Source organism: Rhipicephalus microplus, chromosome 1 (assembly GCF_043290135.1).
Source record: "Rhipicephalus microplus isolate Deutch F79 chromosome 1, USDA_Rmic, whole genome shotgun sequence".
NCBI lineage: Eukaryota > Metazoa > Arthropoda > Arachnida > Ixodida > Ixodidae > Rhipicephalus > Rhipicephalus microplus.
The window spans coordinates 61,196,518-61,219,680 of NC_134700.1; the positions used below are offsets into that span (position 1 = coordinate 61,196,518).

General features: G+C 46.5%; 1 protein-coding gene and 1 long non-coding RNA gene across 3 annotated transcripts in view; both read right to left on the reverse strand.

The window, feature by feature from the left end:
• The window catches only part of LOC142770398 (uncharacterized), a 169,642-nt gene that overhangs the window by 100,201 nt on the left and 46,278 nt on the right, over positions 1-23,163 (reverse strand). The gene's annotated exons all lie outside the window — the stretch shown is intronic.
• Positions 9,687-14,375, reverse strand: LOC142767906 (uncharacterized). The gene is made up of 2 exons (XR_012885138.1): positions 12,474-14,375; positions 9,687-11,202 (listed from the first exon to the last, which is right to left on the reverse strand). It is a non-coding gene; the product is annotated as an uncharacterized LOC142767906 (long non-coding RNA).

Below are 23,163 nucleotides of genomic sequence, written 5' to 3' on the forward strand. Positions count from 1 at the left end.
CCGTCCTTTGATACGACGTGGCCGAGAATCGTAAGTTGTCGAGCAGCGAAGTGGCACTTCTTGAGGTTGAGTTGGAGCTCCGCATTCTTCAGGCACGTGAGGACGTGTTTCAGGCGCTCGAGATGTGTTGTAAATTCTGGCGCAAAGACGCAAGTATCGTCGAGATAGCAGAGACATAGTTGTCACTTCAAACCCCGAAGAACCGAGTCCATCATGCGCTCGAAGGTGGCAGGCGCATTGCAGAGCCTGTTAAGGTTGAAGGGGGATCGCAGGAGGATACGAAAAACAAACAGGTTTATGACACTATTTACACTTATTTACAGCAAAGAAAGGTCAGTGGTTTCACAAACCGCGAGCGTGGTAGTTGAACGGTTACATGGTTCAAAGCGACGTCCAGCACTCTGCGGCGTCGTTTTAAGTCCTGTCGGGCTCCTCCTCTCCGAGGGAAACACCAATCACACACACACAACAGGTGAGGGGGACGAGCATGCACGGTTCACATGAACGTCCAATATGGAGTCGTGAACACTGCACTGCAAGGTGGCGCCAGCAGGGCTCTTTCTCGTGGTGTCTGTGCCGCTAGTCGAGAGGTTCCACGATTCTGACAGCATACATCAAAGGGTCCGCCGATTTGTTCGCTTAATTAGTGGGGTGATTTGCGGTGGGCGCCGCGGTCTCTTCCAGGAAGATGCTGTTTTTGTTGGCCTCTCTCGAACGGTTAACGGCGTCTTGGCGACACGACGTCTCATTCTCCGGCTAGCACGGTCAATGCCTGACGAGCATAGACAGCCGGCCGGTCGTCTACTTGATTGGGGAATAAAAGGAGCGCCGCTCTCCTGTCAGCTTTGGCGCTGGTCACAACACCTTCCCCGTCGCCAGATGAATCACCGAGGTCATCAGGCACCACTGCTGCTTAAAGAGACGAGGAAAGGGTCCGCATTTGAAAGTCGGAAACTCGCCTTTGATTGCCGCATTGTCTGGGTAATTGCTCAAATCTTTGACAGCGTCTGGCAGACTGGCCGCCGAAGGGATTGAGGGCCTCCCCAGTAGATCGACTTACGCGCAATGGCGTCTGACCAGACGAATTTCCGGGCCAGACCTAACAAGGCCGATGGGCATGACAATAAACTCATATAGACCGTCTGGTGTCCTGAAGGCTGTTTTGGGTCGATCAGCATCTGCAAGGGAGACCTGCCAGTACCCTGAACGCAAATCTAGTGATGAAAAAAACTCGGCACCTTGTGAAGTATAAAGGGCATCGTCAATCCTGTGTAAAGGGTACACGTCTTTTCGACTGATCTTATTTAGGCGCCGCTAATTCTCGTAGAAGCGAACGAAACCATCATTTTTAACGAGCACTAAAGGTGAACTCTATTTACTTTGTGAAGGTTGAATTACACCGCGTTGAAGCATATCATCCACCTGTTCGGAAATAACTTGGCGTTCTGTAGTTGCGCATGGGAGCCGGTATTGATGTAATGTAGAGTGGTAGAAGTTGAACGATATCGAAAGACTCGTGGTATGGGTAAAATAGTCGGAAGAGTTCATATCGTTCAGATGGTGACAGTCCGTCGGCGATCACCGAATTGAACACTTTCAAAGCCTGTAGATCAGAGTGGTTAAGGGCACTGACGGCGGTGAGGTCACTTCCGGTTGATTCTTGCTGCACGGTAAAAATTTCTTCATCACCAATGGGCTGTACACACCCAAGAGATTCGCCAGTTTGATGGTATGCGGAAAGAGACTGATAAGTCAGAGAGCACTGGCTCCATCAGAAATTGAGAGGGCCGAATAAGGGAGAAGAAGTGGTTTCCGACTTAGAAAGAGGCTTGGTGGCTCAAAGAATGCTACTTCATCGACATGCCGTCGGAGACCAAGGGGAGCAAAACAGCTGTTGTCGGTGGAATTTCAGTGTCTTCTTTCACAACTAGCTTGTGTGCGGCTTAATTCGTGTGGTCGTAGGGCTGGTCGAACAACGGAAGCAGTTCAAGTTCGGAACGGGCACAATTTATAACGGCGCGATTACGCGATAGGAAATTCTAGCCAAGTATGATGTCATGAGAACAGGAGGAAAGGACGATAAACTCAACAATGTAGTTGTTCTCCGCAATCGTGAGTCGGGCAGTTCAGGCGGCTATAGGACGAACAGGTTCTCCATTTGCTGCACGTAAGGACATCATATAAAGCGGCGTGGGCCCCTTTCGGACCTTACGGCAAAGTTTGGCATCTATAACATACACAGCGACACCAGTGTCTACAAGAGGGTATGGATGGGCACCGTCTACAAAAACTTCGACGATATTTGACGGCTAAGCGCAAATACTTGAACGTTTCGATAGCACAGCTCTTGTCTCCTGAACAGCGACGGCTAGTTTTTTTATATATTTAGGGGCTTGTGGATGCATAGGTGACAAGGAGCGACGATTGGGTGAAGGTGAGCGACGAGACAATGTTGCAGGATAGTCACGGGAAGACGTGCTTGATTGATGATCCGAACTTTCATAACCAGAAGGGAATTGGTCAATGTAGTTGCTCTGTGATCGGGGATCTGTGTAGCTGGGCACGCGACGACGGCAGTATTGGGGGATATATGGCCAAGGCCGCCGCATGTGAAACAGATCGGCCGGTTATCGCACGTTCGCCAGGCATTTGCAGCGAGGGGCGCCGCCCATGCTGCACACGGCTGAGTCGAGGCTGTGGTAGCGAGGGGAGGAGCCCATGCGACGAAAGACTGAGTAGGAGCGGGAACATGCGGCAATCTATTGAACGGCAAGGGCTGGCGTGACTGCTGCCTCTTTATTGCATCAGCACAAGAGTCGCGGCGACAACTTGCTGCTGATAGGGCACCGGCATAGCCTCGGCAATCTGGTCCTGAAGCACATGCCGGAACAAGGGAGCTAACGGGGTCGGTGGTCGCACTTGCTACTACTGCGGGAGCTCTTGGCGCTGAAAAAAAAACAGCAGAAGGGAAAGCTTACGTGCGACCTCCTCACGCACGAAGTCTATCATTTGTGCTAGAAGGCGGGAGGGGTCAGGCATAACGTCCAGTACAGCGAGTGGTTTGTTAGGATGCTATGGGTGATGCATGAGAGCTCGTTTCCGTCGCAGTTTTTCGTAGCTCTGGCACAGAGTTACCACTTCAGACACCGTGCCAGTAGACTTTGCAAGGAGCATTTGAAATACGCCGTCATCGACACCTTTCAAATTATGCGGAATCTTTGAACTTTCGCTCATCAACACGCCTTCAGAGATCGAGCATGTCTTCAATATAGGCGGTAAACGCTTCGCCAGGCCCTTGTGCCCATGTACGCAGGCGTTGTTTGGCGCGCAACTTCTGCACGGCTGGGCGACCAAAAACCGAAGATATTGCATGCTTAAAAGCGGCCCAGTTTTCGAACTTCGATTCGTGGTTTGTGTGCCACAGCTTCGCCACATGAGCTAAGTGAAAGTTGGCGGTGCTCAATTGAGCAGCATCATTCTACCTGCTTGGTCCACGGACTTTTTCCTAGGACGAAAGCCAGTCCTCGATGTCCTAGTCTTCGGCACCCAAAAATATCGGGGTTCTCGCTGGTGAACCGGGCCGGTGCAAGTAGCGGCCGCGAGAGGTGCTGTCTGTTGAACAGCGTCAACTTGCATGGTCGACGGCAGGATGCGGGATCGGAGTTCCAGGGCGTAGGTGATGTAGTTACCCAGCACGATACACCAAATGTAAAGGGGGTTTATTGATGGAACTGAGCAAGCGGGTGGCAGCTCGAAAGAAACGCAGGCGGACCCAGATGACGGTGCTCGATAGCCGATCTCATGCCTTTTTCTTGTGGTGATGATAATTGAGCTGATGGTATACACGTCTTTCTTCTTTACTACAGACGTAACGTCACAGTGGCGCGGCGTGTACTTGAATGTGCGAATACACCACACGTTTTCGTAGAATTAATTCCTAGGCATGGGCGAGGACGTTTTGTTCTTAACGTATACAGTAAACCCACATTGTAGCACCGATTTGGGGAGCTGCGCCGGATGGCTAGCGCAGACGCCAGCGGGGAACCTCTGCTAGCCACGGGTGATTTTAATGCGCCGCACAGGCCCTGGAGTTACATGCGTGAAACGCCTAAAGGCAAACATCTTTGGGAAGACCCGCAAGACCTATGGCTTGAACTCGTCGTGAACCCCACCGATCCAACACACAGGGGCAATAGCGTGAGGGCAGACACGCTGGGAGACCTTGCGTTCGTATCGAATGTAACCGCTGCGTCTTGGCAAAACAGGCTAGAGGACTTGGGGAGTGACCGCTCGCTAATTTGCAACTTTCAGGGATAGTGGCGTCGTTATGCGGCATTCGTCGTAACTGCCCTTTTCGGGTTGCTGACGCAGCCAGCCCATGCCATCGTTCAGTCGACCTCACTTTGGCTGTTTGCTGGTGTTTTATATTTTCTCGCTGGCAATTTCTACTACGATGTTTGTGAAGTCCGATAGGTACTGAGTCGTAGATGCAATGATTCAATCTTTATTGTTTGCTTGCTGAGGTAGAAGAATCACGAAATATGTTGGATGCCGCTGTGCAGGCACCGTGCAGTCAAAGGCGAAGTTTCCTGCTTTGCACGAGCGCGCCCGCTCGATCTTCCCCGGCCATGGCATGAGCAGCGTTCACAAAGCTGTACGCCACAGCAGACGATGTTCCCGGCGTTCGGAACTTCTTTCCCATCAATATACGCCGCACACGCGTTTCTCAACATGCAGCGTGGGATATACAACATGCTAGAGTCAATGACCTTCTCAGCAAAGCCTTGACAACACAGTGGCTGCAGCCGAAAATATTACACAGGTCGAAGTGACGGGCACACCGGTGGCGGCTGCCGGCGCGCCAGCTGCACGATCCCCCAAACGACAGCCATGTTGGGCTTGCACAAGTGCCCTCTCTAGGCGGTGAAAGTTGCGAATAGAGATTATAATTGACACGGGCCCGAGCGTTCTTGGAGCATGCTCAAAAGGCAACGGCCGTAAACTCACACTAGTAAAGTGGGACGCGTTCCGGAAAAAAAAAACGAGAAGAAGGAGGGCGCGTGCGTTGCCGCGCCGATGACGAATATAGACGAATGAACTGCGACGCTCAATAGGGACTTAGATGCAGCAACGTGCGACATTCTGCCCGAGGCGAAGCTTAAAGTAATCGACAGCCGGCTGCTACATATGTGGGAAGCAAAGCAAGCGCTACTTAAAAGATGGAAGCGCCAAAGACACCACAGGCCATTGCAAAAACGCATGACACAGTTAGACAGATAGATCGCAGAACACGCGGTCAAAGTATACATGACACAACGGGAAGACATGTGTAATGATTTGGAGAAGCAGATGCGTGGGGCGGGTTCTTGGCGTGTTTTCCGGCATCTGTTAGATCCCGAGGAGACTCGGGCCGCCCAAGGTCATAAAACTCGGAGACTTGTCAAAGATTATGAAGGTGCGAATATCCTCGCCACAATACGAGACATTTACTTTATTACGGAAGACAGCGCCAGTGCGCAACACACTGACTACGATGGAGTCGCTAATGGTTAAGTAGACGCCTACTTTAGCGAGGCAGAAATTCGGGCAGTCCATTTCAAAATTAACTCCCAGTCGGCGCCATGACCAGTGAGTGTTGCCAACAAGGCTCTCCGAAACTTTGACGAAGCGTCAAACTCCCGAGTGGTAACTTACGCCAACGAGTGCTGGAGAGACGGCTCTCTTCCTGAAGCGTGGAAAAGAGCTCGAGTTTTCATGATACCTAAACCAGGCAAGCAAATTGCGCTCAATTATCTAAGGCCCATTTCGCTTACGTGCTCTCTAGGAAAAGTAATGGAGCATGCAGTTCTCATTAGAATAACCGATTTTCTCGAAGACCATGACGCATTCCCGCACAACATGCTGGGAATACGCCGCAATTTCTCCCCACAGGATGCCCTACTTCAGCTAAAGCACCACATTGGTGACGACACTACCAGCTCCACCAAGGGAATTCTTGGCCTGGATATTAAAAAAAATGGCAGCATATCCACGGAGTGAATGATGGAGAGTGGGGCGAAGCATTCGTACGTCCATGCGTCCGTCTTTGTGACCGTCCATGCGTCTGTTCGTGCGCCCGTCCCTGCGTTCGTTCATGCATCCGCCCCTGCGTCCATTCATGCGTCCATCCATGCATCTGTCAGTGCGTCCGTTCGTCCATCTATTCAGCACTTCAAGTCCCACCATCTCGCAACTTTTTACCCCATATTCCCCGTATAGAAGCACCGCCATTCAGTGGAGATTCCAAGGACTAAACGAGAGGTGGCACACGCACACTTTCTTACAGCTTGCGCTTCGGGCCTAGTTCCCACCTTCAACCACCTTGAGTTCATGGTATATACTAGTTCACTGTATTCATGGCACTGCGGCCCAATGCTCGCTCAACCTTTCTGAAACCAAGGAGGTTACGCCCAGCGAGTATAACGTAGGAACGTTTTCCTGTCAGATAGTGCTCAATGTACATGCCAGTGGCTGCTAATGTGAAATGAGAGACAGGAGGATTCAGCTGTTAATTTCTTACGGCTTGCGCTTCGTATCTGCTTCCCCCCTTTAACCACCTCGAATTCATTCATGGTATATACTAGTTCATTGTATTCATGGCTCTGCGGATCAATGCTCGCTAAACCTTTCTAAAACTAAGGAGGTTAAACCGAGCGAGTATAATTTAGGAATCGTTCTTGTCTGATAGTGCTCAGTGTACATGCCAATGGCTGCTAATGGGGATGGCAGCGTGCGCGTTGACTAAAAGCCGAACGCTCCTGTCTCGCATGCCCCATTAGCAGCCATTGCATGTACATTAAGCACTATTTTTATTGTTAAACAACGCACAGAAGAAATCTCTCACCGGCACCACCTTGGAGGTCAAATGTTATACCTATTTCGGGTATGTGCCACTGGTAGTTACGTACTACGAGGGACGCACAAGACACGCCATAAGGAGCTTCGCACCTAAAAGGCATTTCATACCATCAAACACATACTAAAACAAGTTGAGGCATTAGGCCTATGTCGAAAATTGTACAATTGCATACGTGATTTTTTTTTTTGGGAGCAGGTGCGTAAGTGTCGTGATCGCCGACCAAGAGTCACAAGATTCTGAGATGGGCTCGACGGGCACGCCACAAGGCTCCGTAATATCACTATTACTTTTGAATTCAGTGCTATTGGGGCTACCAGAGAAATTAATGGAAATACCCGGACTGTATTGCAGTATATACGCGGATGACATCACCCTCTGGGTTCCCGGAGGACGTTGTTACGGTCACGTCGAGAGAACGCTACTGGCGGGAGTAGACTAAGTTCAGAACTACTTGCAATAATTTTGCCGCGAATGCTCAGCAACCAAGTTCGAACTTTTAATCTGCAATCCCACAAGTAGAGGCCTCAAAGCCCCACGTGGCGAGAAAAGGGTATCCTTCAAAATACGCGTTCTGTTGGAAGACTGCACTCGCATACCACACGTAGACAGAATTCGAATTCTGCGTTTACACATACAGGCAAAAATGGCCTTAATGGTGAGACTGTGCACCGACTACGCCGTTCAGTAGACGACGCGATCAGACTCTTGCGTCGTATCACGAATAGACGTAACAGTCTGCGCGAGCACTGCGTGATTCGTCTCGTGCAGGCCTACACGATAAGCCGAATAACATACGTTGCCCCTTACCTCAAGTGGATAGGCTAAGAAAGAAACTTAATCAACTGAATGATACGAAAGGCTTTTAAGAGAGTTATCGGCCTCCCGATCAACGCGAGCACCGAAAGATTTCTAGAACTAGGCCTTCACAACTCACTCAACGAGTTAATTGAGGCCCATGCCATTCCGGAATACGAACGCTTAAGAAAATATAAGACGGGTCGACACAGCCTTGAGTCACTGTGCATCTGATATAACGCTCAGCAAGGAGAAAAGGTGAAGGTTTCTGCCTCAGTCCACGACCAGTTGATCGTACCGCCGACTCCTAGGAATACGCACCCGACGCACCACATCAGACGGCGTAACGAGTATGCTAGCCAGCTTCAAAAGAAGTTTAATAACAGTATGGCGTAGACGTGGTATACGCAGTTGCCGCGAGGTATGGAGAAGAGAGAAGAGCCCACGCAGCTGTGGTCGTTGACCATCAGGGCAAATGCCTCGCGATCGCCGCAGTGACGACGGGACACACGGAGGCGGCCGAAGAAGCCGCGGTAGCCTTAGCACTCGCCGCAGCGCCCCATGCATAGATTGTGATAAGCGACTCGCAGGCGGTAGTCCGCGCTTTCACGCGCGTTCGTGTCTCGTGGGAAGCGGCGCGCATCCTTCAAAGAGCGGATATGGCGACTCGAAGTCACGCTCACAACCCCAAATTCCAACGGTTTTCCTCCTATGGACCCCGGCACAAACCAGCATTCCTCTCACGGGGAACGAGGTGGCCCACGCCGCAACTCGAGGTCTCACTCGCCGAGCCACGGCCCACTACGTGGCCACCGCTTCTGACTCCGAGAATGGGGCGATGCATCTGCTGGATCAAGACACTTTGATAGGCACGCAGCAACGAGATTCAGAATGGTCATGGGGTGATCGTCCTACAACGTTTTGTGACATTGCCCAACAATATAGGATCGAAAGGCGTAGGTTCCCGCCACCGCACGAGAAATCAAACAGGCGCGATGCCGTAAGCTTTCACTCCCTCCAAACCCATTCCTACCCTAGCCCGGTCATTCTACGCCACTGCTACCCTAACCTATACCCCACCAATATGTGTGAAGCGAGCGGGCTCAGAGAAACGGTGAGCCACATGCTCTGGAAATTTGGCGGCGACAACAATCATGAAAACGCCACCAAACGCAAAGCGCTTATAGCGGCCGTCAATACGAAATCACAGGGAGCCTCGAGATCACTCGTTCCTGCCGCCACCCCGCGGCTGCGGGAGCCGCGGGGGACCTTCTTCGTCAGCGTCGCCGCCACTGGGAGGCGGCCCTCCAAAGCCCAGAGCTGAACTACCAACTCTGGGCCATCCCGCAGGCCGAGGAAGCCACCAGAGTCCAGGGACTACGCGCCGCCACCTAAAGCCGCCGATACCAAATTGCCAGCCCGTTGTGTTGAATAAAGTCTTTCTCTCTCTCTCTCTCTGGAAAAGTATGTTGGCTCAGAAGAAAAAAAAAGAAATAAATTCAGCCAAATCATTGCCAAACTTACTCATCTATGACAAACGTATCTGATTTAAAACATACATCATACATACATACATGCATACATACATACATACATACATACACACACATATACATACACATATACATACATACACACACACATATACATACATACATACATACATACATACATACATACATACATACATACATACATACATACATACATACATACATACATACATACATACAATCAGGTGTGAATATTAACATGAACGGCCATATAACAACAATTCTAATACACTCATTTTGAATATACAGAAAGTAACATACGAGAGGAATCCCCCAGCACTGTTATCTGAACTCGGCGTTTATGAAACTATCTTGGAAAATCTTCATGCGTAGTTTCTGCTGCTGCCCAGTTTTAAGTAGCTTTTCAAGTAAACACAAGAAGAAAGCCCTCGACGAAGTCATGCTAAAGAAAAGGACTATGCATCACAATTTGGTACATGTCTGCCATAATAATCTGTTTATTTGCACAGCTCGGCTCGTTCACAACACAGTAACGAAGCTTGGTAGGACACATGGTCTGCGAAGTCTGCACAGCACAAAGAAATTATACACCAGTACATGAATAATACAATTCTAAGCTACCAAGCTCCTCGGTGCAAACAGTGTTAATATTGACAGCTATGAACCCGATTTAATTTCCCCAAAACGCTCCTCAAAAGTCTTCAAAGTTTCAAGATCAGCACAGTTTCCATACAGCTGTCTGTTAGTCTGCTTAAAAAAATTTGGTTCACTGGTGGGCAAAGAATATACACCAAGTATGTGAAGTGATGCTTCAGTGCACTGCTTGTATGTCTTGCTGATGTACTCAATTGCAATGTTGCTGAGCACATATGTTTACACTCACAACTAATACTATGCCACTACAAAGTAATTAGGTTTTTTTGCATGAAACAGGGACCACAACAAAAGAACATAAGATTTACCTTCGCGCAGTTCAAAAAATGTAAATACATTTCCATAAAGTTTTTACAGGTCATCTGAGAATAGTAATATTGGTTATAAACACATTGTTACTTCCACTAACAAAATAGATGTAATATGCCAGCTTCAATATTTAGAGCATACTAGTACCTTTGCAGGGCTAAACAATGGTACAGGCACCAAGAAAAAGTGAACTAATTGCAAGATATAGCTACATATAAAGTCAAATAGATACCTTTAGTTCTAATATAAGGAAAGCTGCATAGATGATAAGTCATTTACATAGTACACAATTACAGTATGGACAAACCTATCCGAGCGAAAGTCACACTTACACAGTAGAAACAAAAAAGTAGACTGTTGAAGGACAGGCAGGCAGTGGGATAAAGTTACACAAGCACTAAATTGTAGTGTTAGATATGCTAAGAGTAATGATAATCTTCCTCCTTCCAAGTAAAATATTTCACGTAGAAGCACTTCCTAGAACCTATACACACATGACATCATTATTCTTCTACAGATGTGTGTATACTCAAGGATTATTTCGAGTAAGTGCAAGATTACCGCATCAATGATTTTACTTCTTGCACTACAAAGAATGCAAACACTGTTATCATTGCTGACCATGGATGCCGTAATTGATGGCAGTGAAATGCAGAAACACGTAGGCACTTTGATTAACATGCATGTTAAAAACTTGAGCTCAAATTTATTTGCCCACTAGCATTACAGCAGCCTTTAAACTAGTGTCATAGTTTAGCATCTTCCATGCAAAATAATTATATTTCGAATACTCAAGCGAAAAAGAAACTGCTGAATAATGAACTGCTAAGAAGTTAAACTGCAACTGCACAGAATGTTACTATGTACACAATTCAAGTTGCTCCAGACATCACAATTTTCTCTTTCTGCTGTCGTGAACTTTCAGGTAAACACAGTCTCTAACTGTCCCTTTCTACTTGCTAGTCTTCTGTACTCTGTTCGTGACACACTGTACATGACCGTGGAGCACCTGATCCCTTGTTACTTCTGGAACTGAGAAAAGTACAGACCATCGTTACAACCATGCTATATGCAAAAGTGTACATATGGTAAATATGTGCTCATAATTACAGATGTCGTATTTTCAACAGCCAATGAGATGTATGCAAAAAGAATAGAAAGAAAGGAAGTCACAAACGTAAAGGGTCAAGACTAAAAATATATTTTATAACGATACAACAGGTGGTACTACAATATTTTATGTGAGGGCAAGAAACTTCTGCCAGGCATAATAAGCCAATAAACTATCTTCTATTTCGACTTTACAGCCGGTGCGAGAGGCCGACCACAAATAAGTTGACTAGGGAACACAAGTTAGACTGCGTTACAGGACAACAGCTAATGTTCATGACTTCGAAGCTATCTATCATAGCCCGGTCAGCATAGGGCGTGCAGTCTAGAAGACACAAAGCAATTGTGGATTGTGAGTGTGCTTGCTGTTCATATTTGTTATTCCAAAAAAACCTTTCAAAAATGCACTTCGTTGGGGGAAATAATCATACGCAACAAACACAACGGGCTTCTACAGGTACCACCAACACCCACCATTATTATTGATATCTGTGTCTTGCTAGATATATATGCTGTGTCCTGCACAGAACGCCAAAGGAGCGCTGTATGATTGGCTTGCATGGGTGCTGGCTGCATCGCACTGCTGCACAAGTAGGCTAGCCACAGACAGGGAGATGAGAAGCCATAGCTTGGAGGCACACCAAGCGTCACCTTTAGAGATCAACAATGTATACCTAATTCAGGCTCAATTTGCAGAAAAAAAATAGGTCACTATGCAATCGTGATAAACACGTTCGGCTAAAACACAACACGCCACAGCACTGAGGCAGAAAAAGCTACATCAAGTAAGAGACGGAGTTACCGGCTTTAAGTCGTCTGAGGCTTGTACAAAAGGTCTATTCATAGCAAGTTGTGAACAGCCAAGCAATTTTCACCCACTTGCTATATCTTTGCAGAGCACTTGTTCCACAGAATGAGTCACAAGCTCGAGAGCTCAATGTGGAATCAAAGTATTTGTGCTCGATCAAAAGAACGAGCTTTTCAGAATCAGATGATTGGAGTTTCATTCCTAAGCTTCAGGCCTTTCCACTTTCAATATTTTCAATTATCTCGCAATTTACTTCTATTAATGTTCAATAAGCAATATGTGTGAAAATAATACAGGTACCCTATTTAAGCAACCATGCTTGGGTTTTCAATTTGCGCAATGTAAGTGGTGTTTACATATTCGTATGTATTTGAAAAAAATTAACCTTGCAATCAGCCATTAGGCAGTTTGGTGTCCTTGAAGCTCCCAGGCATATCACAGTCCTTACACATGAGGCTGCCATACAGGCCACTTCCAGGTCCGCTGAATGACTACAGTCCCGGCAGTGACACAGACTTGCACATTTAGGGAGCACGTGTCCTTCCTATTTTTGTATAGGTTCTCCAAGTCATAAGAAGGCTTGGTGTCTCAGAGCGTGCAACCGACACATCACAGGACCTTAACAAACTCAGCACTCTGTGAAGGATCATAAACGATATATTTAAAAACAATCACTAAATGTACTCACTGCTAATACTTATTTGACGAAGCTGTCACTTTGTCAAAGTGTTCAAATCTGCTATAATCACTTTGAAACAAACTGAAGCCACATGTAAAATTTACATACCGCATTATGTAGGTCCAGAAGAAGTATAATGCTACCACACGGTAATCGTATATAAAACTATTTTTTAATAACAAATTCATCAAGTGCATCCTCGCTCTTGGAAAATAAATTTACATTACATTTCCGACTATCAAACGTGTTAAATAGACAGGGCCCTCTTAATATTAAAACAAGAGCTCGCTTCTATCAAATCACAAAAACCTGATGATTTATTTGCCCCCTCTACACAATATATGTATATAACAGCAGTAGTACATTTTTCATGCTTGAACTTAACATAGGCAATCAATACATCTGCTGGACTGGAAAACTCGCACACGTTATAGTACTGTGTGAGTAGCCACAAATCTACTTCCGCAAGGTCAACTCACCGATGGCAGCATTTAGTAAAAGTCAGGGTCATCAGGTACCAAGTTTGCATTGGGGCCTTTAGGCAACGAACATCTGCAGACAGGAAGCTGCCGATGACATAGCAATGAAAGGCTGGTCAAGCGTGAACGTTCATTCAAATAGTGTAAGAACTGGCCATGAGCCGCTGTTGTCAAGGCTCTAGTGCCGTGCAAAACGATGCCAGACGATCTCGGAAATCTGTAGCTAGCCGGTACTGTCCTACAACTTAATTCAAAGCAAGGCACCGGTGAAATCCTTGCTCTTTCCGAGGGCCAGAGGGAAGCTTGACGTTCACGGGCTCTCGTTGGTACATTGAACTCTTACGTTCTTACCGTAAAACAGTTTAGGCGTGCTGCCGAAGCAACATGATCCACAACAAAATGTAGCACATCGCAGCTTCGGTTCTTCACAGCACGGCACTTGGACTGTGGTTAACACAAAAAGGAGAAGTGACGAGTTAACAAACAAAAACGCAAAGCCCCGCCACCGCAACTTTGCACGGCAAAATAGTTATGATCACTGTCTTTAAATTTTTAGTCACACGAGTACAGCCTCTTCACAAGTCTAGGAAACGTCAACAAAGCACCACTGTTCACAACGAACATCATTTCACTCCCGAACACTAGACTGCTCACAAGAAAATAGAAATATACGAGCTAACCAGTGGCGAAGCAAAAACCGAACACAGCGGGTAATTCATACGTTTCCGTACGTAATTGGGGTCCCTAAAGTAACGTGCCAAAACGCTGTCAATCCGAAATGTCATGCAGCACCCAACTGGGAGACCAGATAGTGAAGCGAAATAACTGTTACCAGTGCACAAACACACATTGCAGACTTCTCGGGTGCTAGCTGTCGTTGATACACAGGCGACGATCTCGCATGATAAACACACCGAGGCACACGCTTCGCTTCCCGGCACCGTATAACGATATACTGCCGCTGATTTTCACACCGCGTAATATCACCAAAGAAGCAGTGGTAATCGCAACACATCCAGTTAAACACTGAAGAAACTCAAGCAAGAGGCGTTTGTTAAAATTCGCACTGACCAATACGCTGCTTACAGCACCATGTTGTTTTCGACAACTGCGCAGCACGTAAAAAAGCTCTTAGTATGTACTTGCGCATTTTTCACAGCGTGACAAAACTTGCGCTTATGTGCGATGGGGCTGATATGACGAACACGACAGGCGTGCTAGATGAAAGAAGTGTTTTGGCAACGTCACGGAGTGAGGTGATTTGAGGGTATTGCTTCACAACCAATCACAAGCGGCGTCTGTCCGCCAAGCCATCGTCTGCTTGCGTTTGTCGTATGTTTCGGTCACAGCATGCAACGGGCGTTTCGGCTTCGGAACGCAACTTTTCCCAGTTCAAGTGGTCGCTGCGTCACGCAAAATGAATTTCTGTGGCTCGCTCTACCTTTGATTGATAGTCGTGCGCAAAGTTTAACGGCTGGAAATTGTCGCAGAGACGAGTTCAGCCGAGGTTTGCTCCAGCATCGTGAGGGGTTGCACCCGTACGGTGTCATTTAAAAATTACTAGGCTCATTTTATCCCGACTGCTTGCCCTAATATCCCGGCCCCTATCAGTTTCTGAACATTGAAGGTGGAAACGCTTAATTGGTTTGTAGTTTCATGCGTAATCACGCACACCCTTTATACGGTTCGGTTTACAAAGTACGCGCCCGTGCCCAATTGCGCTAAAGTGTATCCACAGGTGCATTTCAGAGATCGTGCCCATTGGACGGTTAGAGCAAATTGAAGTACACTAGAGAACAACCACAGCTAGAATAGGCTGAACCACTAACTGAAAAGTTCCGCTGTATTTTTATTTCCAATAGCATGCAAGTAATGTGCTCCTATTAACCTCTTTGGTGATAATTTCTTCCAATGTGGCTAGAATCTTGAATTGTACTTTTATTTGGATGAGGTGGGGCGCATCAGAACAACATAACGAATAAGGTTGATTAGTGTCCTGCCGCGTACGAATGCATCGACCATTCACCTAGCACATTGGTTTTCATCCAACCGCAAATCTCTACATGAATAATTTTACGCTATTAACGCCCATTAGCATTCTTCAATTACAGCGACTCCGAAATTATTTGACTACGGTGGTTGTAAATACTATCTATTGCATACAAGGAAAACAACACATGAAACTCACAGCGCCGAAATAAATAAAAACGCACCAGCAGTCGCCAGGCAGCCCTAAATGGTCGAGAATGAACTGAAAACCAGCCAAGGCACCAAAGTATACCGCCGCGACAGCAGATTCAAAGTAGCCACACTGTTCCTAAAAGTGGTCCGGCCACTCTTGTCATTTTTTTAGCTACGCTGTTTTTACGCAAAATTTTTTCCGCGAATCTATCTACGAGCACTTTTTTGTTATGTAAGCAAATATAGCAACTGCATCACCATCGCTGGCGTATTCCCGGGGCAGTCACAGCGCGCTTTATTGCAGTGGCCGAAGCGACAATGATGGCCTCTTACGACGTTTTTTTTTCTTTTTGTGAATGAACTTGCGCAACAAAATTTTTCTTGCGCAAAAATTTTTTGGTGAGTTTGGTGAATTCGGCCCCAGAAGTACGCGAATCTGTGGTTGCTTACGCAGCAAATTTAGCAAAAATACTTTGCTCTCTCAATGCGCTATCTCTTTATCGGCATTGTGCAAGTTTCAATCCCGCTTTCACGACATGCACTCACTTCACATCAAGGTCAACACAACTTCGAGAGGATCACCCTTGTCCTGAAGCTACACAGCTATAAAACACGAACGGCGAACACAATGTGAGTGACATTTGTTCAGCGATCTCATTGTTGATTTATAAGCATATATTGGTTAGCTTTCAATAGACTTTACACATAGGTTGTAAAGTCTCCATATGTTTGAGTCACTCATTTTGTTTGGTCCTGACTGTATGTATCGCTTGCACCAGTTTCGGCGCGGAAAATAAATGATGCAAACATTACTTGATTGATGTCGTTTTTGCCAGTCGAGATCAGTTTGGTCAACGTTACTACATTACTGTAAGCTTCAAAGTTCTGCTCCTCGGCTAGCGGAGGAGGATGGGCTAAACGGCGGTCGCGAGAGCTAACGGTGCTGCAGTCAGGTAATGCGTTACTCTCAGCGCATCGTTTGCTACAGCGGCGTGCCGTGCCGGCCAACCGCGATGCTTCTCACGGCAACTTTCTTGTAGTGCTTTTACTAAACTTAAACATTATTCAGGCTTTTAGTTGACATTCTCGCGTAGCATTTGTGTACTGCTTATTTGAATACACACTAGTTTGCCTGTATAGAGTGGCTCGGATGCGTCTCTCTTTCAAAGTATATGAATTGATGTCTTGCCTGTAATTGTATTCTATGCACTGCGTTGAACCTCCAAGTACTGGAGCTTCTAGGTGAATGAACATTTTCAGCGTAGTTATGACGACCCCTGACACTTCAACCATGGCCGTCTTGCCTATACGGAAAACTATCCAAAACGTCTGTAAAAGCCTCAAACAAGTCAAGTTTATAGAATACAAAAAAAAACAGTCTAGAAGAGGAATGCTATTGCTTCCTACTAAATTTTAAGAAGGTGTTCTCCAAAAAAAAACAGTACCTACGCTTAACACAGTTCACCACACAAGCCTTCGTGTCGGCTATCAACAGAGAGCAGAGTTCAAAATGTTACATCAACTGCGCCTTTTTTTAGCACTTTCCACATTTTCAGAAAGCTCGTGATTGGTTTTCTTCCAAAAAATGACATTTTCTAATCAAAACGTAAAACGTCCTTACTCTAGCTGTCACGTTCTCATCATAAGCAATATAACTCAAAAAATTTGTAGCAACCATTCCAACTTTTCAAGCACAATGCACAAGAGGTCACCAGTGATGGGCTTTTGGTCAAATGCTTCCAGACAGCTTTTGCAAGTGCTTTCTGTGTAGAAAGGAGGCCTCACGAGTGCGGATGCAAGCAGCCTTTATGAAAACACCTCATCGGAGTACAGTGCACTTTTGTGTGGTGTGGGCGTGGCTGCCCCAGGGGTATTTGTGATTGATGATAGGCACACTTTGCAAGTTATCACTTATTCTATTTTCTGCGAAAGTACCCACAGATGTAGTGCACTCACGGTGTGTTACTCAAGAATGGACAGCGGCATGTGCAACACTCCGTTAACTAGTCCAAGCTTCAGGAATAAGAAAAGTGCGATTTACAAAATATTTATAGCTGTAATATAAAATTAATGTTTGAAAGAACTGCCCACTGGTAAAACATGGCCACATATACACAACTGTGTCGGTTTATGGAAAAATAAATATCAAAGAAAAAAACCTGCCGTTTTTGAGGCAGTGCGTCAGTTGTCAATACAAAGTCAATGTGAGTCTACTCTGAGTATCGGCAGCATTGTACATCGCGTGCCTTTCGTATTGGCCGTGAGATCAAGCAGAGTAGCCACCTGGCGGCAACTGGCCCAGGAGGCGAAGTGTTGACTGCTCCAGGCGTCGTGTGATGGCCACATCATGTTTGTATGTGTGCGTACGTCATGCACATTATATAAGTGTGATTTGTCCGGTCATGTCCCCGCGAGTCTAAATGTATTTACGCATGCCTGAAACGAAGTCTGAAAGCATTTGGTGTTGCACAGCTGCTAAAGGATAGTAATAATATCGGCGAACGCAACTTTCCAGAGTGGTGTTTATTATTGTCCTACCCTCTATTGACCAAAATATTTTCAGAGTAGGTGCTGCTTTTTGTTTCAAACACATCACAAACTGCTCTTGGCATCCTCCCAAACATGAGGACTATTAAATGGTGTGTTGTGAATGCAGCATTTTATCGAGACTCGCTTGTAAAAAAAAAGACGCTTAGGCCATTGATTTGCTGCTGTAAAAAGGTGTACAGCTACGGCTCTGTATTTTATCGATCATGCTAGGAGCCTTAGTTATGTTTATCTGGCCGTGGAACCACAACATAAAACTAATACTATCACATAAATTGCGACACATCGGTACTTACTTAAAACATAGTTACCATGTGCAACCGTGTGCTTAGATTTGAGAACTCTTTATATAGCCAAGACGCTGAAAATAAATCAGACGGCATGCCTTACATATGATGTCATATGATTTCACTGAAATTTTATCTTTTTTACATCGTATTTACTCTTTGTGTGGAATTTTTAGTGACCGACGAAAGGCAGTGGTCTTGTTTGTCTAAAAAAACAAGCTTCTCCCAGTAACCAGGCCTTTGTTGTAGCACTGTCATGCACGTAATTCGTCGATGAAAGCTTTCTGCTGAACCGCTATATAAGATATTTATATGCTTACTGGTGCAAAAACATGATCGTACATGTGGTAAACCCAGTGTAGCGTAAAGCGTTGGCAACCACTAAGCTTTCCTGATTAGAAATATTGACTATCGCACAGTTTATGGTGAACAGATTGAGAAAAAATTCATATGCGCATAGGCTGCTAATAACAGTACCGAACTAATCACACGGGTATGCGGGCTTTTCGTGATCTTTCTTTCTTTCTTTTTTGTTGTATACAGATGACAAAGATGCAAATAAGTAGTTCATTCACGCTACATCAGTGCGTAGCAGGCGGAACACAAGCTAAACACGTAGAAACAACACAAAGATGTGATTTAGTGCGAAAGCGTGAAGGGAGTCACCCAGGGCGAGCATCCCTATGAAAGGGAGAGTGCGCTGCACGCGCGGATGATATTAATGTCGCATAGGGTTCGTGCACCGATTCAGTAGCGAACAGCATAGATATTAACGGTAAACTTTAGTCAACGGAATTGTACGCCCACAATCGGCCCAGATCGCACGCAACGAAGCGCTGGTGTGTGTATTTCTTTACGCGCCGCCAACCACTTATCCACGCTTGCGCTGAGACGGTGGTACCTGATATCTCCGCGAATTGCTGTGCTATTCCTGGCAGCTCCTTCAAACTGGCCAGTGTGCATTTATGGTGCAGGGGGCGGGGGGAACGGGGGATGTGGTGCCTTGGTTGTGAACATTTTTGCTTCAATATTTGGGCGGAATTGCTGGTGACTACTTCGGAAGGGTACAAGGCGCAAGTCTACGCTTTTCGAGGGAGCTAAAAACTTCTTGTTCATCAAAAGATCACGGTAGTGCATTACGATGTCGTCATTCTCAAAGTGAACATCATAGTTTTTGCGTAAGATGTCAATCTTGGTGAGGCGAAGCTTGCAGCTGACTTTTGAATTGCGTCGATGTTCTTTGGAGGCCTGCCACGTTGAAGAATAATTGGTTTATACCCCACGGAAGAACACAATATGGCATGCAAAGGAATATCTTCAACATGGCAGATTTGAAACCTCGGAAGGACTAGCACAATCTCAGCATGTTTTGCTCACCCGGACACTCTCCTGGGTTATTTTTTTTTGGAGGTTACAATTACCTATCAGTGTGTGGCTTGGTCGTGGTTTCAAATTACGCTGTCGTATAAACGTTTGTTTCTTCACGCAGATTTATAATTAGGCAATGTATAATATTTGAACGTCGTAGCATTAATGAAATCGTTTCGTAGCAACTTTGATGTCGGCGTCGGTATTGGCGTCTCCGCTTGTGAGAGAAAAAACAGCACCTTTTCCTGGACCAAAAAATCACAAAGCTCTCAATAAAATATGCAATAAACAACTTCATTACGATTGAAAATCCAACCCAGAATGATTGCATGGCTATCAGGTGATCTACCCCAGAGACATGCCAATGTTAGACACATAATAAAAACAATTAGAATGGCATCTAATCGAAGTTTTTAGTATTAATATGTCCACAAGAAAACCAAGCTGAAGAAATCTTTTTAACGCACGCAATGCTACGTAGTAGAGTCGTAGGATTGCGCCAGGCGTCAATCTGCGCTACGACTGACTGTTTCAAACGCCCACTCGTTACAAACATATGTTCGCGTTTTGACTTACGCCCACGCAGTTCGCCCCTCGCTGCTTCGCAAAGGAGCGATTATGGCTTATTTGGCACTTCACAATTGTACTTGTAGTAGGCTTTATACGATAGTTCCAAACGCCAATTACTGTACGGTTTCATCACAGCACGGTTGAGGCACGCACCGAGACCGACGTTAGGCTAATAATTGAGAAGGTGATCCGCACAGAGTCCGACTCAGCTAACACGCGCTACTTTTGAAGGCGAAGCTCAAGTGTCCTCGAAATTTTGTAATTGTTGTTTGTAGCTGTAGTGTAAATTTGTCAGACAAATATATAATACTCAGTCAAAGCATCTCCGCCAAATCCACAAAATACTGCCGCTTGTAATAGTAATAGTTTGGAATGGTAAGTTTTATTTGCATGACAATACGACCTCTCGGATAACGTGCAAGGCTACACCAGAAATTCTTTTACGATCGTCCTTCTACTAGCCCGTCCCCGCAGGTTGAAAGAGACCCATCACTATAAACATGAGCCTATCTAGTTGTTTATTGTACTTTGAACTTGACTCCGGCAACTGTGTATTCATAATTACCAAGTAAATAAATAAAGTTACAAACAAATTGAGTGAAGCGGAGCCATCATTGCGGTCGCCGTTGTTGGAGCAATTCGTCGGCTTACCTCACTCTGGATGAATCTGTTGTTCCACACTACTCTTCATAAATGACAAACGCGTTTTCGTACAAGTAACTATGCAGTGCCAAAGACAGCCGTAGACGGGATGTGTGAATACAGCACCCCGTTCGCGGTAAGCACTCACATGTCGCCACCGCCAATCACAACTTGCACCGGCCGCAGGAGAAAAATCAGACTACACTGCCACAAGTTCTTGCGAACACCACCCGGACTTTCTCTATGGCGTAGCTTTCAAACTTAGTTTATTTGAAGCGAAGCAGCTCTTTGACTAGCCTGTGTAACGCTGTCCCTCCTTCCGCATCGCGCTCCCCAAGCCGCAGGTGTCGGGGCGGTGCTAAGTAGATCGCGCGTCATCCCTCGCTGTGCACGCGCCTTGACGTCACTCGCTCTCTAGCCTGTCGCCAGTCGTCACGTGTAATCTACCTCGCTTCACCCTCTCCACCACTCGCGATGCTCGAGCCCACTCCTCACATGGGCATCATCTCACCCGTGATTGATTGATTCATTGATTGATATGTGGGGTTTAACGTCCCAAAACTACCATATTATTATGAGAGACGCCGTAGTGGAGGGCTCCGAAAATTTCGACCACCTGGGGTTCTTTGACGTGCACTCAAATCTGAGCACATGGGCCTACAAAATTTCCGCCTCCATGAGAAATGCAGCCACCGCAGTCGGGATTTGATCCCGCGACCTACGAGTCAGCAGCCGAGCACCTTAGCTACTAGACCACCACGGCAGGGCCATCTCACCCGTGTCACCTCTCTCTTTCTGTGAGAAGCCGCAAGCCAGTGAGTGCGCGCGCTGGGCGCAACTCGGGAATCTCGCGGCGCCGACATTGTGGACAGCGCGCCGCTGCTTGCCGCGCGACTGCGCCGACGGGCGGGTGGCCGTCGTGGCATGCTTACCGCTATTGTGGGCGCACCTTTCCCGGTTGTCGCTGACATTGCAAGGGTTAGCGAACCCGATCACGTTCGCAATTGGCGACGACAACACCAACGAGGCGTGATCCAGGGAAGCCGAACGCAAGCGTCGGCAGTGGAAGACCAGCGACACTGACGAGGAACGAGTCAAGAATGCCAATCTCGTTGGAGAATACAGACGACTCGCGGGTAACGCCGACGAGACGCGAGCGAAAGGAGCCGAGAGCAAGAGTCTTGAAACCGTCTCGCCTTCCGTGTCTTTACGTTTCGAACAAACGTTACCTCGAGTAAACCCCACACAAAAATTTGTTTCAAACCGTTCTCCTAGCACCCGTGTGTACGTCCGTGTGAACCGGGTTGACATCGTGCGCACTGCTGCTGCTTCATATACCATCAGTGTTTCCTTCGAGGAGATGGTCCATAGATTTTTAGTGCCTTATAGTTTGGTCACCTAATGATAAATAGACAAGCGAACCACGATTTAGCAGTTAGAAAAAAGTACCACAGAGAGCGACAGCAAGGCAGCGCGATCCAGCAGTAGGCAGCCCAATGAGCAACAAAAAAATTGCGGCTGTCTAACGATGCAGATGTCTATTAGCGACGTATGCCATCGCAACCCATATTTTGATACTACAGCCATAGGTACGGTTTCTCTTCTCTAATGGGGTAGATATTCTGTGCGCAGGGTGCCTCAACGTGTGCGCGCCTCCGCTTCCAGGATGGACAAATCTTCTGGTTGACTCCGTGCCGCCTGGCGACCATAGTGTTTTGAAAGCGTGCGAAGCGCGCAGAAACTAGCACAGGAACGGTGCTGTGAACACTTTGTTTTTAATTTATTGGGATTCATTCTTTGACCACTATGACAGGCTGCTGTGTGCCAGTGCGTTCACGTGCACCCGCTTACTCGTAAAAGTGACCGAAGAAGTAAGCCAGAAGCAAAATTGAAACGCTGGCGTCCGACCGACAGCACCAACAAATGCGAGGTTAGTTGCCGACTTGTCCAGCATGAGGCCGTGTATATTCAATCGCTGCCAGTCTGCATGCTAGTAACGAAACTTTTTGCTTGACTCACCATAGCTGCATTGCTTAGTCACCACGTGAAGACACTTTCACAAAAAGAATTTAAGCTTTGCGTTAAGCCGCACCTGGTAAACTGAAAGATTCTTGGGAGACCTTGTTGATTAGTCCACATAGGCTTGGTCATGGTGAGTTATTTATAGGTCATGCCAAGTGAGCATAGTCACAAGAAAAAAATGCAAAGGAATACAAATCAACACTGATAATTATTCATTGATGCCAGTAAAGCCGCGAGCATGAAGCTAGGCGGCACGTACATTAAGGTGAGAAGGACGTGAAGTGGCTTTTTTGGGGAGCA